Source organism: Eschrichtius robustus, chromosome 8 (genome assembly GCF_028021215.1).
Source record: "Eschrichtius robustus isolate mEscRob2 chromosome 8, mEscRob2.pri, whole genome shotgun sequence".
NCBI classification, from domain to species: domain Eukaryota; kingdom Metazoa; phylum Chordata; class Mammalia; order Artiodactyla; family Eschrichtiidae; genus Eschrichtius; species Eschrichtius robustus.
In genome coordinates, this window is record NC_090831.1 from 47,664,245 (window position 1) to 47,681,472 (window position 17,228).

Genomic DNA, 17,228 nt, shown 5'->3' on the forward strand with positions numbered 1-17,228 from the left:
TGCTGCAGTGCAGTTTTGCCTGCCTGTGTCTTTCCATTTCTGTCTTCCTGGGTTATAGGCAAAGGAGTGGGCCTGTGGGATCATATGGTATCTCATTGTTTACCATTTAAAGGCACCTCCATTCTGTTTTCATTAGCGGCACTTACCAGTTTATGAGCCATTTAAAGTCTAGGGTATGCATTTCTTCACAACCTCTTCAGCATTTATTGTTTGTATTATTTTTTTGCTGATGGTCATTCTGACCGGTGTGAGCTGATACCTTTTTGTGGCTGAATTTGCATATGTCTATTAATTCCTTATATTGAGTTTATAGCCCTGTACTTTTTTATTGTTTTTTAAAGAGTGAGTACAGCTTACCTATTTAAATGGTTTCTTGAAGTATGCGTCATATTTTGAATGTTTTTGGCCATTACCTCCCTCAACACATTTTGTTGGCGGGTGTCATTTATAGCTGTGCAGTCCTTGTGAATATGAAGTGACCTTTAGCACAGGTTTTAAAGCTGCTGTTGCGGCAGTCGGCCACAGGGCGGCAGCATTTCTACATTCCACACTCTGGTTACTAGGGAAACAGTACCTTCCTGGAAGTAGTGTATCTTGGTCGTAAATTAGAGTTGAATGTCCCCGGATAAACCCCCAAAGCTTATGTCTCCTTACTTATGTTTGTTTTTTATATTTAATTTATATTTTTTATCGGAGTAATATCCCATTGTGTACATGGACCACTTCTTTGTGCATTCATCTGTTGATGGACATTTTGGTTGTTCCAAGTTTTGGCTAGGGTAAATAGTGCTGCAGTGTAGTATTTTCGGCCTGTGTCAGTAAAGATGTTAAATAAATTAATAAGACATTGCCAGAAAAACCAATCTGAGAAACACATTTTCCCCAGCTGAATTGCCCTTTGAGAAATACAAAGAGAATTCTGCAGGCCGAAATGAATTTAATTCAGACATTACCAACTATCCATATAGAACAGGAAAGGGAAGTTTTAATTTTATGTTAGTTTATGTCTTTATGTAGTAGTTATAACTGTAATTTGTCTACTTTTTTGAAGTATAGTTTATTTATAATGTTGCATTAGTTTGTAATATACAGCAAAGTGATTCAGTTATACATATATATGTATATTTTTTCATATTCTTTTCCATTATAGTTTATTAGAAGATATTGAATATAGTTTCCTGTGCTACAGAGTATGACCTTGTTATTTATCTATTTTGTATGTAGTAGTTTGTATCTACTAATCTCAAACTCCTTATTTATCCCTCATCCCACCACTATTTTTTTTAACATGAATATAACAAACTGATAACTTCATTCTGCCTTTGATTTGGGTCATTAGACCTTCAGTGTTATCTAATGACATTATTATGAGACAAGAGGAAATGACTGCTACGGGTATATCTCTAATCAGCCTTTGCTAATGAATGAACGAAAATAAAGCACTGTCTTTTATTTTTTATCTTCTTTAATATCCTTTAGTATCACCTTTTTATACTATAAGAGAGTGGTTATCTTTTATTTGTTACAGAATATGTTTCAATTAGACTATTGCAAACTTGAATAACTGGAAAGGTCAGGCAGGTGGCATGAATATGTCAGTCCATTCTGCAGTAGGTAACAGAGAAAGAAGGGTGGGAACTATAGTGAAATGAAGAGTGAGGTCCCACCTAAAGCTATCCCCATGCCATTTGTCAAACAAAACATGCCTTCTGGGTGGAATTTGACCAAAAAGCAGGCTATTGTGCTACTCGTATTCAATTCCTAGCCCTTTCATTAAATTACTCCTAATTATTACAGTGGCCAAGACCTTGGAATTTACTACACTTGTGAGGTATTATTTTCACTTTACTTCTAAGATTATTTTCTGCCTCATGTTGTTAATATATTATGGTATAGCTCATCTAGTTTTTATTCTCACATTTTCTTCCTTATTTATGTTCCTAACTTTTTTCTTCCTGTCTTTCCTACTTTCCTGCTGTATCCTTCATTCTCGCTCTTGGAATCAATGCAGTCAAGTCATGGTTGTCCAGAATGCAAGGTAGAGTTGGTTCTCTTTCAGTGTCACACTTCAATGAAATGTCTAGAGTTCTCCTGTTTGCCTTTTAAGTACATTCACCTGCAGTTCAACTTCGGCTATAATTTTTATTTTTCTACATGTTGGTATCAATTGAATTAGGCTAATAGCAGACTATTCTGACCACAACATTACTAAATATGTGTAGCAGGTATGTGCATTGGAGCCCAGAAAAGTAGAAAAGAGTAAAAACATAGGAAGTTATGAATAAGGAACTATCACTTTGAAATTAGATATAACTAAATTTTTCATTTATAATTTGTCTGCTAAAATTCACTTTAGCTTCTCATGCAAAAATCATGGCTCAGATTTTTCTGAGTCTTCTATGACAACCAAACAAAAAAATCTAGTCATTTTTCAAAAGGAATTAACTGATCTTCTGGATGACCAGTACTAGGTGTGTATCTCATCTTAAAGATGATAGCTGTCTGGTCTTTTACCCTCACTTAGACCTGATATTGAAACATCTTCATGCCTTTATACCTTCTGTACCACAAAATTATTGCTGTGCAATATAGGATATCATAATCTGCCTGCTCTAGGGTGTTAGCAACAGCATAAGAGCAACCTCCTTGGTTTGTCTGTTTTCTGCTAGAGCATGTTGCATCATTACATTGTCAGCTAAGGATATTTCTTAACACATAGCCAAAAGCATTTTTTTGCACATCTCATTGCATTATAAATTAAATGTGTTATTTAGTTGGGGAGATGAATCTTGTACCACCTGTAGCAACAGGGTGATGGGAATTTTAGTCCCACCCAGAATATTAGTGGTACAGGATTTTTGTCTGTGACATTAAAATTCAGCATCTTTACTAAACCTGACAAGCTGTTGCCCAAAAGAGGAAGTTTCTGATTTGTAAAGGCTTAGATATTTAAATATCTCAAAGAATAGTATTAGTCACTACAACATTTCTGGTGCCCAGAAACTTTCTGTTTCTTTGAAACCACATAATTATGGCAACCAGTAAAATTTGTTACTGAGAAAGGTTTCTTGTTATGACTGGCTCTCTCATCTCCAGATCTCTCAGACTGATACACGAAATGAGTTTTGTTTCAAAGAAATAGTGTCATTTTACAACAGACGTTATCATTCACTTTATTCAGAAGCTTCCTCTCTTTTATCCAGAGAAACCATGGGGAAATTGTCAGAATGACAATGATTGCCTATATTTAACTTAGAAGAGAATATGTTTTCTGTAAATGTAAATAATGGTCAGAATATTCTGGGATGTATTAGATTACAGTTTAGAAGATCTAGAGTCACTTTCTCATCATATTTTTCATCTTGAAATCACTTTCATCATCTCTTCGAGAATTGTCAATGTGAAAAGGAATTATACTGATGAGGTACTGACATTGTAAGTTAAGCTGAGGAGGCCAATGAGTGAAGTCCTTAAGAACTTGGATTTGAATTTCAGCCCTGCCACTTAGAAGTTGTGAGGTTTCTCTAAAACTATTTCCTCTTCCACCTAGGAATCATAATAGCCCCCCTCCCAGGGTTTTTGTGAAACACAGGGAGAATGTACCAAAAATGATAAGCATAATGTCCGGCACGTAATAAGCTCTCAATAAATGGCAGTTGCTATTATTGCTAGAAATATGTATAATAAACTTCATGTAGCCAATGGTCAGTTATCCCTGCAAAAAAGAAATGCAGCATGCTTGGGCTACAGAATTACACCAAATTATTTAACAACACTATATAGAAAATCAAACAACTTTTCTTCAATAATAAGTGTAATACATCCTTCATTCTTAAATCTTTTTTTAAAATGTTGTGTTAACTAAAATAATTTCACTGGTCCAGTTTTCTTGTCTCCTTTCATTTCCTCTTGCCATCCTTTAATCAAGATACTCAAAAGCTCTGACAGCCCAAATGTCAGCCGAGAGGAGGTGAAAGAAAGACAGGGAAATAGCCTGAAGAGTCCATGAACTCAAAACTTGTCCCCGGATAATTAAGAAATGGAAATGAGCATATCTGAAGGATTTCGTTGTGGTTTTCTCTCATCACACTGTTGGACAAAGTACAGATTTTTTTTCCCACTAATGAGATTTTGCCATGACTGAAGCTGATTTTTGCTGTCATGATACCTGGAAGCCTAATTCCTGGCTGGACTTTCTCTAAACACCCTTGTTAGCATCTCAAACTATTTCCTCTGGAAAGAATGTAAAGCAGATTCAGGTGTGTATGTATTTACAATTTGAAGGCCAAAACTTTTTATTTCAATAGATTTTAAAGGAAAAAGAGAAGTACAAACATGTTTTAAAGATCCATCCAAAAACCATTTATTTAGCACAGACTTCTCCAGACTCTGTGCTGGGGTTGGAATTGAGAACACAACCATAGTGTCAGACCTCAGGGAGCACAGAGGACAATCAAGTGACAGCCCATAAATGCACTATTGCATACAGAAAAACAGAGCTTATAAAATGGGATATGCTCTTTGCTTCTTTCTAAATTAAAGGCAACATCCTCAGAGGAGTAATTTTGAAAAAAACTACACACACACACACGCACGCACATGCACACACACACATATATATATATATATATCTTTATTGGACTCATTATATATTTTTTCAATAAAGAAATACATATGTATTTTTTCCAATCAAGAAAAACCAAATACAAATGAAGACCTTCAGTACTTTAGATAATTCTATGAAAGTTAAGAACAAACAAGCCATTATATTCCATTCTTCTTTCTCAATTTTTTTTACAGAGAAACTCAGAGAACTGTTTTTATTCTGCTGGTTTAGGAGAGGGTAATTGAATTTTAAGTACCTTTTTCTGCCAGCCTTAAAATCATATCTACCTATGAGAAAATGATTGTCCAATAATAAAAAAGAGAAAGAAAGAAAAAAGAAATTAGTCAAAACTTTAAGGAAATAAAGGTTTAGTTTTGTTTTTGTTTTTGTTTTTTTTTTTAAGTTTTTGGCCGCACCCCACGGCATGTGGGATCTTAGTTCCCTGACCAGGGATCGAACCCACGCCTCCTGCATTGGAAGGCAAAGTCTTCACCACTGGACCACCAGGGAAGTCCCTAGATTTTTCTTTGATAAGCACCGTGTTCCATCTTGATTAATTGACTTTTTATTTTCCTTTATTAAAAAACTTCTCTGATTTTACATATGGCTTAACTGTCCTAGAATAATGTAATTATTGCAGTCTTCCCATGAGGGATTGTAGCGTGTTTACCAGACATGGTAGGAAAGGAAAAGGAACTCCACTTATTTCTCAGCCTGGATTTCTGCTCACATTCCAGAATCCCTCTGCTTACCTGGCCACCTTCAACTTGTAAATCCACAGATTTTGATATGGCAATGAGAACTGTGGAGTTTTCAATTGTGTAAAGTGGGAACACAGCCCATTGACATCATGCCCAAGATGATCAGTACATGGTAGCTATGAAACAAGGGTTCTTGAAGGAAGAGCTTTGTGTGGCCATCTCTGCGTGTCAGGAAATTCAAGTGTGAAAAGATTGCAAAGGATCTCACTGGCATTTACACAGGTCAACCAGGGCTGGTAGAGGCAGGATCAGGAGAAAGGTGTGTTTACCCTCGTTAACCCTAAAGGACACAGACCTTGAGTCTTGAGAGAACTAGAGATTCAAACTTATTAGTAAGATTAAGATAACCTAGTAAAGTGAACATCTAGATTTTTCCCAACTAATTGGGGTTATATGTGAGTGTATCTGAGCAAAAGTAAATTTTTATAATAATTATCCCTAGTTGTTCCACAGCACTCTCTTAGTCTTAGGATATACCATTCAATATTTCCCCAGGCAACTCTAAAGCTGTCCTCATTTTCGATATGTGTATATATACACACACTATAAATAATTTATGTTGTATATATAAAACATTTAATTTGAAGTGTACAGTTTTTGACTGTAAAATAAAGAAGACAAACTAGACACTTCAGCTAATGAAACCTGCAATTAAGAAATTTTATGATGGGCCTCATCAGTTGAGTTCATATAGCCCATGTTTCAGAGCAAGAAATTAGTTTCCCTGTGTTTGAAACCTGGTCCTATGAATTAATAACTATGCAACCTTGCCAACATGCCTGAATTCCTCTGAGCTTCAGTTCTTATCAGCTATAAAATAGGATAATAAATAATACTGGACTCATAGAGTTGCTTTGAGGGTTAAATAATGTAACACATGAAAAGCACTTAGAACTCTGACTGTGAAAAAGTAGCATTTCGTAAATGTTAGCTGTTATTATTTCAATGTGCTTACTTTATAAAGTGCTTCTCATGACATAATGGTATGTCAGTACAATTAAGAGTTTTGCAGTTGTACATTTTGATAGAGCATAATTCCTGGTGAAGAGTTGGCATTCAATAATTTTGCTACATATGGGTGAAAAAAATGACTAAAGTATGCATGTGAAATATAACAATTATTAATATTTATAAATTAAGAAAACATGTTGACTAATACATCTTTTTGAAGACATTTCAATAGTTCAGGCTATTTTAATATATACTGACATATCTAGTATTTTAGTAAAAATACATGAGTTTGCCTTTGACATTAATTTCCATCTTCAATCTTATTTTAAAATTTTGTGCATTCAATTTTTCAGAATTTGAAAAAAGTAACTATTTTACCACTGTTCACTGTATTATGAATCTTATCCTTAATATGTTTTTCCCATGATCTCACCACTTAGATAATTAAGTCCAAAACAAATAGAAACTTTAAAGCTCATACTACACAATGTGTTTTTTTCTTAGTATACCTACTACAGGAATAGCCATGAATTCTAAAGTAGCAACCAAAGTTGGATATTAACTTAAAAGTGGTCATATTCATTCTTCTTATGTCATTAATTTAAAGAATCAAAATCATGAAGTATAAAGAGACATAATTTGCTAAAATAATTTTGAATGTTGTTATAAAATATTTTAAACTTACTGAAAATTATAGAAAATACTGTCACAAATACTTGTGTTCTTGCTATCCAATTTTAACAAATCGTAACATTTTGCTATATTGGCTTCAGGTATTTTTTAATAAAAAATATATTACAGATACCCTTGAAGTACTCTGAAACCATTCCCCTGTCCTCCTGAGATAACCACAAAATAGAGTTTAACATCTATAATTCCCAAGCTGTCTTATGATATTAATGTTTGTCATACATATATACAAGTAGACATAAATAATTTACAGTATTATTTCATGTAATTTTAACTTTATATCATGATAGGTTTACTTCTGCAAATTATTTGCTTAAGATGTTTTTTAAGATTTATCTATCTTGATAAATGAAGGTGTATTTCATTTAATTTAACTGCTGCTTAAATTTCATTGAATAAATATATCATAATGTATTTATTATATTATTAACACACTATTAGAAACAATGTTGCAATGAATGTTCTTTAACAAATTCCTTTTGTACATGTGGGAGAATTTCTCTAAAGTAGAAGTGGAATTAAGTCAAAGTGGAATTTTCTGGGTACTTGAGTACATAAACTTCACTAGACATAGACAAACTTACCTAAAAATTATATGTACAAATGTATACTTTCTGTCCACAGTCTATGAAAGTTCCTGTGTCTTTGAATCATTGCCTATACATTTCCCCAGAATTATTTGCACTTTGTGCTGAATGACAAAATTGTCAAATCCTACTCTCTTTTTTGTACATTCAGATAGGTTGGTTACAAATGAGAATAGTGCTGCTTCATTTCTTAAATTGGATTCAGTTCACAGTGGCTGAAATGTGAGGTCCTAGGAGATATGAGCTCAGTGGTTCTCAGTGGTTCTCAATCTTGGCAATACTTTAGATTTACCTAGATCATTTTTAAAATTCTGATGTTCAAGCCTCAACCCAGACCTGTTAAATAAGACTCTCCTTGGGGGTGAAGGGCAGGGGTATGTGGGTGCCGTGCTAGTTGCCCCACCTACCACCCTTGGAACTCAGATCCCAAAGTGATCCTAATATGCAGTCAGTGTTGGAAATTATTGCCCTTGTGTATGTCTGATAAGAAAGAGAATAAAGCCAGAGGGAGAAAAAAAGATACTTGGCTGTAGACCCATCTCTAAAAGTGAATGGTGAACTAGAGCTTGATTCTTAATAGTTTTATCTAGAATGAATAAGTAAATTAGCATCTGGGGAACAATAGTAGGTATTCCAGAATTTGGCAATGCTTGGGACCAGGAATATAACAAGAGTTGGTCTGCCGACAGTTGGGAATAGAACTACAGGTCCAGGGTCAGGATGCAGTACCTTTAGGGTAAGGCAGTTTATGAAGTCCAGGCACATGAATGGACCCCAAACAAGTAGGTTTGTTTTCTAGGCAGAAAATTTGGAAAAAGCCAGTGAGTGTTAGAGAAAAGCTTTGTCTATGTGGGCACCATTGGCTCATAACAAATAGCAATAATTCCAACCCCATTAGCTGGTTGATGCCAGTTATAAATGTTTTGTCAGACTTAATTAGAATAAGTTTTGAAAATAAGTTATGCTTAAACGTGTAAGATATAAGCTTCTAACTGGTGATCAGAGGGCATGGAAGAGTCAAGGATAAACTGAAATGCCCCAAGTTATAATGAATGAGGACAAGTTTTGATTTCATTCATCATTTGTAACATAAGCTATTGACATAAACCAAGAATTTGTATTTAATTAAGATTGTTTCATAACTAGATTAAGTATTCTACTTTACCAAGAGTGTCAAAATCTACTATAAATATAAGGTAACAAATGTTCATGGAATCTCAGCTATAGCAACAGCCATTTTTCATCCTTTCCTCAGTCAGTACAGTTATTTCAGCTTTTTATAGAAAAAAATGAATTGAAAGACCATTTGGCTTTGCTGACATGATCAGTTGCAAAACTATTGGAAGGTTAAATATCAAATTATTATTTATAGGACAAGAAGATATTGACGTTACTGTATAGTTCATGTAATTATCTCACACATTCAGGAGAGATTAAGATTTCTAAAATTGTATTCTAGTTAGAACACTTAAAAGCTTTTCTTTAAAAAAAATACCTTAGCGAAAATAAAACTAAAGGCATCCAAGATATTTTTAAATTGTCATTGTGCATTCAACTTAAAATACAGTTAAAGACATGAGGATGATGAGATGATTACATAGTGATTCAAAACAAAATATTTGGAGGAATCAGGCTCCCTGACTTCAGACTATACTACAAAGCTACAGTAATCAAGACAGTATGGTACTGGCACAAAAACAGAAATATAGATCAATGGAACAGGATAGAAAGGCCAGAGATAAACCCATGCACATATGATCACCTTATCTTTGATAAAGGAGGCAAGCCATATACAGTGGAGAAAAGACAGCCTCTTCAATAAGTGGTGCTGGGAAAACTGGACAGGTACATGTAAAAGTATGAAATTAGAACACTCCCTAACACCATACACAAAAATAAACTCAAAATAGATTAAAGACCTAAATGTAAGGCCGGACACTATCAAACTCTTAGAGGAAAACATAGGCAGAACACTCTATGACATAAATCACAGCAAAATCCTTTTTGACCCAGCTCCTAGAGAAATGGAAATAAAAACAAAAATAAACAAATGGGACCTAATGAAACTTAAAAGCTTTTGCACAGCAAAGGAAACCATAAACAAGACCAAAAGACAACCCTTAGAATGGGAGAAAATATTTGCAAACGAAGCAACTGACAAAGGATTAATCTCTAAAATGTGCAAGCAGCTCATGCAGCTTAATAACAAAAAAGCAAACACCCCAATCCAAAAATGGGCAGAAGACCTAAATAGACATTTCTCCAAAGAAGATATACAGATTGCCAACAAACACACGAAAGAATGCTCAACATCATTAATCATTAGAGAAATGTAAATCAAAATTACAATGAGGTATCATCTCACACCGGTCAGAATGGCCATCATCAAAAAATCTACCAACAATAAATGCCAGAGAGGGTGTGGAGAAAAGGGAACACTCTTTCACTGTTAGTGGGAATGTAAATTGATACCACCACTATGGAGAACAGTATGGAGGTTCCTTAAAAAACTAAAAATAGAACTACCATATGACCCAGCAATCCCATTACTAGGCATATGCCCTGAGAAAACCATAATTCAAAAAGAGTCATGTACCAAAATGTTCATTGCAGCTCTATTTACAATAGCCAGGACATGGAAGGAACCTAAGTGTCCATCTTCAGATGAATGGATAAAGAAGATGTGGCACATATATACAATGGAGTATTACTCAGCCATAAAAAGAAACGAAATTGAGTTTTTGTAGTGATGTGGATGGAGTTAGAGTGTGTCATACAGAATGAAGTAAGTCAGAAAGAGAAAAACAAATACAGCATGCTAACACATATATATGGAATCTAAGGGAAAAAAAAAAGGTCATGAAGAACCTAGTGGTAAGATGGGAATAAAGACACAGACCTACTAGAGAATGGACTTGAGGATATGGGGAGGGGGAAGGGTAAGCTGGGACAAAGTGAGACAGTGGCATGGACATATATACACTACCAAACGTAAAATAGATAGCTAGTGGGAAGCAGCCGCATAGCACAGGGAGATCAGCCCGGTGCTTTGTGACCACCTAGAGGGGTGGGATAGGGAGGGTGGGAGGGAGGGAGATGCAAGAGGGAAGAGATATTGGAACATATGTATATGTATAACTGATTCACTTTGTTATAAAGCAGAAACTAACACACCATTGTAAAGCAATTATACTCCAATAAAGATGTTTAAAAAAGAATACCTTTAGAAGTCTGCATGCCCTTCAGGTTGACTATGAAGTCATCGGTCAAGGTAAATAATCAGGGTAATTCTTTCTTTTTTTCCAATTCAGTGCTGAGTACAAGAGAAGGACTAAATATGTTCAGAAAAGTCTTAATCCTGAGTGGAATCAAACAGTAATTTACAAAAGTATCTCCATGGAACTGGTATGCAATGATTATTTTCTATATGACAGATTCAGGCTAATATAAAAATAGTGATGACAGAATTATTGAAAGATTGTGATTCATATCAATTTTTCCATACAAACAAAAAAAATTAAGTAAAATACATGCAAGAAATATAGCCAGTAAAAGGAACTGGGTGCAGTTCGAAGGTACAGTGAAAGAAAATGTGCACATTTTGACAAAACAGCTAAAAAATAAACAAAATGAGTAAGACTAGTGGGACATTTTCCCCTGACTATTTAAAAATTAAATATTTCAATAGACTGGGCTTTGTTTATCATATTTTGAGGGAAAATATTTTCCAACTAGCTGTATTTTGACTTTCATAAACAAAGAAGAAATAAGATTCAGATGCACTGAAATGAATTACCCCTCCTGGCAACAATTTAGGGATCATCTCTTTTCTAAATTGAGCCTTCCTATGGATCTGGCATTGTGCAACTAAACTGTACAGAAGAAAGCATGAAGAAGACTAGTGTAAAGGATTATCACAACAAATAGATGACTCTAAGCAAAGTTGCATCAATGTGTTTCTGAAAATCTTCATGTCATAACTTTGTATCAATAATAGAAAATAACTGATGGTTTATAAAGATGAATTCAGAGAGAAAAGAATACAAATAGAATAGGAAGAAGACATCCATGAAAACAATTTACAGATGAGTTGTCTTTCAAAATGAGGTTTCTAATTTATCCTTTGGAAGATTTCTAATTTGACTATGAAATTGAAGCTGGATATAAATTGTGATCTGGGTTCTTGAATTTAAAATAAGTTAAATTCACCTGCAGAAATTAGACAGTGCTACTAATGTGTTTCGGCAATTTACTGAAACAAAAAACTATAATCCAAATACTCTGAATAACCTAGATATTTTTGCAACCTATGAATTTCATGTATTTAAAGAGTATATATAGATTCTGCTTGGTACTTTTAATAATGGGCAGGGGTAGAATAACAGGAAATAAGTAAAAATCACCCTTTTTTTGCAAAATAGTGAGGTATGTTATGATCAAATACTTGGTTGGACCACAAAATGATTGACAGTTTACATAATATTGAATGTAAGTGTACAGTTTTATATAAACTTAAAGTATTTTTACATAAGCGGAAAGAGTTCAAGGAATGAAAATATAAATGAGTCTATTTTATGTGTATAATGAAAATTTATGATGAGAAATGAGGTTAATGACATTTTGATTTGAACTGTAGCTCAAGAAGAAAACACTGGAGGTGACAGTCTGGGATTATGATAGATTTTCTTCCAATGATTTTCTTGGTGAGGTGAGCCTATGGTTTCCTTTTTTTAATTTGCTTCATTATAAACCATCAATTAAATCTTTATGGAAAGCATATTTCTAAAGTGTATAAGATAACTATTTCTGGATGAAATTCTTTGGTGGATAGAATTTATTTATGAATGACTCTTTGAATAGATGAATAGCAACTGGAGAAATAATTTTCACTTTACCACTTGTACTTTATAATTAATTTGCAAGATGAAATATTAATTGTTTTGATAGAAAGTTATATAATCATGCTGTGAATCTAAATGATTATGTAAAAGATTTGAGATAAATTTATTGTATTATAAAATGAGCTGGATTTTTTTCAAATGCATTTTCAGTTTATTAATTGCTATTCCTCATTGCACGTATGAATGACTTGATGTGACATTTTACATTCTTGTTTCTTTTAAGTGTCCCACAAAACATCTCAAAATATTTTAAGAAGCAAAACTAGAAGTAGGAGAAAACAGTAAAAACAATTTTTATAAATTCACAAGGAATGTAACCTAATTATGAAATGTGGCAGGATGGTCAGATTCTGTGATATCTTTCATCTATCATATTCCAAAAATACATATTTGGTTTAGTGATATTTGCTTAAAGCAGAAGTTATGAATTAATGTTAAAAAAATGAATCTCCAAAAATATATAACACCTAGAAAATACAATATCTTTTTGATAGAGACAATAGAAAACAGTTGAGCAGTCTGGGTGACATGAGGTCTTGTTTGGTTCCTACACTCTATACCTCTTTCCCATCAAAACTAGATCATCTGAACTTCACCTGCAGGCTCCATGTGGTATAGCCACTTGGACTAATCTTGGTCTTAGACAGAACTACTCTAGAGTATGGTTATATCTGATTTATTGTCCTATTTCAAAAATCTGATTTATTGAAGTCCTTATAATTTATTGTTCACATGAACCTAAAGCATATATCCATTGTGTGGTTTTATTTTTTAATATCTGCTCAAATTTAAGATGCCAACTACTGTAAAATGCACCACTGTTTATGTACCACTAAGAAAGAAAAAATATTGCCAATTAAACCATGACACAGCGCTTTCTTATTGTAAACTGTTGGTAATATCTCTTTCAAATGTGAACTAAAGTATGTTTTAAAATAGAGGGAATAAGTTAGTAATTGAAAATTAGCCATTCTTTTTCATTTTGTCCCTCTTGTAACTAAAATCAAACAATCTGCAAAAAAAATACTAGCCCAGTTTAAGAATATCATGTGTCCATTTAACAAAAGAAGACTTTATTTCATAAAGAGATTGACTTGTGACTCTACCTTTTTGCATCGTCTCCCAATAATTTAATTAATAGAGACGTCATACAGTTCGATTTAACCAAATGTTTATACAGCATCTGGTATGCACAAGACATTCTCAGTATCATGGGTGAAGAAAAATGAGGAAGACTTCATCATCTTAAAGGTTATACTATATCCTTTGACTTACGTCCTTGAATAAATTTCAGATCACAGAAAAAAAAAAACAAATGAATTACAGCTTAATCCATAAATTTTATTCACTTATTGCACTTTTTTTCAGGTATTGATTGATTAATCTAGCACATCTCACCTCGATAACACGCCTAGGTGGTATCCTCTCAAAGAACAGACTGAAAGCATTGATCATGGCAAGTCCCATTCCAGTCAAAGCAGCCAGCAGTCCCCAAAGCCGTCTGTCATCAAAAGCAGAAGCCATGGTATCTTCCCTGACCCATCCAAGGGTAAGAGATATTTCAAGTAGAAAAAAGCTTTTGTCTGTTTATTCACTCAGTATCTTCTTGAATATGAGTGCCTGTATATTTAATATCTTTTGAAAGGTATTATATTGGGAAATATTTAATACAATATCATGCAAAGAGTAATGGATATGGAATCAGGAGAAATGGGTTTTAGTCTCAGATCAGCCCATAATTAGGTTGATGCCTTTGTGATCTTCACCTCTCTGGTTCTCTGTTTTTCAACCTATAAAATGGAGGAGGTTGGGTTATATGAGCTATTGGGTCTTTTTCATCTCTCAAAATCTAGGTTAATATGATTTTATAAAATACATTGGGGTATTTCATAAAGAAAACATAAAAATCCTCAACAGTTCATTGACTAGACATAATCATCATTACCATTTATGCATGTTTCTTCTGTTTAAATCCCTATTTTTTCATATGTATATTCTTACTCATAAATCATATATGTAATATATGGACATAAACAGTTTTGCATTCTGCTTTTTAATTATATCAAAAACATTTTCCTCATGTCATCAAAACAATTGGTATGCTGAAAATTACTTAAACCATTCCTAAATGGTGCATTCAAACTAATTCTATGATTTTTTTTTTACAAATTTATTTGCAAAGACATTTATTGCAGCTGTATTTTTATTTTAATTTTCATTTATTTATGTATTTTTTGGCTGTGTTGGGTCTTCGTTTCTGTGCGAGGGCTTCCTCTAGCTGCGGCGAGTGGGGTCCACTCTTCATCGCGGTGCGCGGGCCTCTCACTGTCGTGGCCTCTCTTGTTGCGGAGCACAGGCTCCAGACGCGCAGGCTCAGTAGTTGTGGCTCACGGGCCCAGTTGCTCCGCGGCATGTGGGATCTTCCCAGACCAGGGCTCGAACCCGTGTCCCCTCCATTGGCAGGCAGATTCTCAACCACTGCGCCACCAGGGAAGCCCTATATGATATTTTTAAACTATTATTATTATTTTTAAATTGCAGCATCATACATTGGGTTTGGCAATATGCACAGCTTTCCCATTAGAATGAGCTTTTCCTCTGGGAGGTTCATTAACCAGTTATCCTACAACACAACAGTAATCTTCATCATCAGATGAGTTACTGCCTGTATGAGAGAACCATGTAGTATCTTTCCAGGATATGCTGAGCTATTTATAAGTATTAAATAAAATTTTTTATATTGGATCTGAGTATTCCTTCCTTTTCGCCTCTTCTCAGGAAGTACAGCTAATTGAAAAGTGGTTCTTTGCAATTTGGATTGGAAATGCAAGTGTTCTAAGAGATGAAAAACTGAGGTCATGTCCAGAAGACACTGAGTTGATACAATAAACCACTGACTACAATAAGTGCTATAGATTACTGATGAGTTGTATAGATCATTTCTGGATTCCACTTAACCAGATCAACTCTTCACCAATTAACATTCTGGAAGATGATTGGTATAAAGACCTCTCTCTCTATGACTATCACAGTAAATGTGTGATCTTATATATACATTCTGTAAAATCACCTGAGATGATGATATAATACAGTCTCCACTTCCATGTATCCCAGTGACTCACACACCTTCCTCCAGGAATTTTACTTAAAACTCCTCCTGGGGCAGTGTCAGCCTATTGTTTCTTACCTGGTCCCTACTAGAATTAGCAGAGTTGCTTGGTGAAACTATAAGTTAATATATTCATTTATATGAGACTACTTAGAATGTATTCCTCTTCTCAAACCTCTCTTCTCAAGATTATCATCCTCTTGTCTTTCCTCCCAAATGTTGAATCACATTGCTGTATGGTGAGAAGTTGTATAAACGTGCCAAAAAAGAAACAGAATTAACATAAATCTTAGACGGTTTCAAATTATGTGAGACCCAGCTTGACAGGAGGAACGCTGGAGCAACTTTAACTCATGTCTTACCCTTTTGTAACCAGACATGCAGGTTCCCACCATTGAGAAATCCCATAGTAGTCCCGGTAGCTCGAAATCCTCATCCGAAGGCCATCTCCGCTCTCATGGACCATCTCGCAGTCAAAGCAAAACCAGCGTCACTCAGACCCACCTGGAAGATGCAGGGGCTGCTATAGCCTCTGCCAAAGCCGCCGTGCAACAACTCCGCCTTCAACCAAGTAAAAGACGCAAATAAATTCCTCAGCATGGCAGCTTAATGTTCATCGGTTGCCTTTCTTTCCTGCTGTCCTTCCCCATTTGCTTTGTTTTGTGCATTCCCGGCTCCCTCTGTTCTCTGTCCCTTTGTCTGTGTAGGAACAGTATCGATACATAAATATGCTCTCTCTCATTTAGTTCTTTTTTGTTTTAATTTACATAGAATGAAATAAAACTGGCTGTCTCTCCTTTGTCTCCACCATCCATCCAACCTGGCTCATAGTATTTGGTAGCTGTGTCTGTGATGTGTGCAGGCAAAACTATGTTGTGTGTCCTTTTTGTGTGCACTTAAATATCCTTTAGAATACAGGAATTATAAGCACAAGTGGCTGCCAGTTTTCCAGGCATTACACCAAAAAAAGGCACACACATAAGCATTTTGAGCAGATTAGCAATGAGAGTCTCACCTCTGAAAAACACTAAAAAAATTTAGGCAGATGAGTCATGTAACAAACAGTCAAGTTCTAGAACCTAGGGGAAATGAAAAAACCATTTACACTTAAATTTTTTAATAAATTATGCATGTGAAATAATGAAGCTTTCCATGTGAGAAATTTTCTAGTCTTTTGGGAAAAAAAATCTGTAAAGAAAATAATGTTTCTTATATTCTCCAAAAAGTATGTAGTATTAATATATGTCTAAGCATATTCAATGAGGCCATGTTACCTCATTAAGGAGCACAGTTGGGTCCATTCTGTTGGATCACACTGTGTATATGATATAAGAGAATTTATAGGGTTATTCTTTTTTCAAACTATTGGAAATCCTTTGGAAGTTAAGATATCAATTAAAGCATAACAATTCACCCATCTTAACTGCTGTAATTTCAAATGATAGAATTATATAAGAACTTAGTGAGTACAGAGACTTTAAAAATGTAGGTGCACTGTTACTTCCAAGAGGCATCAGCCAAACAATGGAGATAGATGAATGTTCTCCCCATCTCCCAAAGTCATCATTTCCAAAGAAACAGCCAGTTTTAACCCCCTTTAGTGCTGTGCATGTGGTGTCATTT

The 17,228-nt window shown here is 34.5% G+C and overlaps 1 pseudogene; it reads left to right on the forward strand.

Annotated features, from left to right (window-relative positions):
* The first annotated feature begins 2,017 nt into the window (after positions 1-2,017).
* On the forward strand, positions 2,018-17,026 carry LOC137768427 (protein piccolo-like; annotated as a pseudogene).
* The last annotated feature ends 202 nt before the right edge of the window (positions 17,027-17,228 follow it).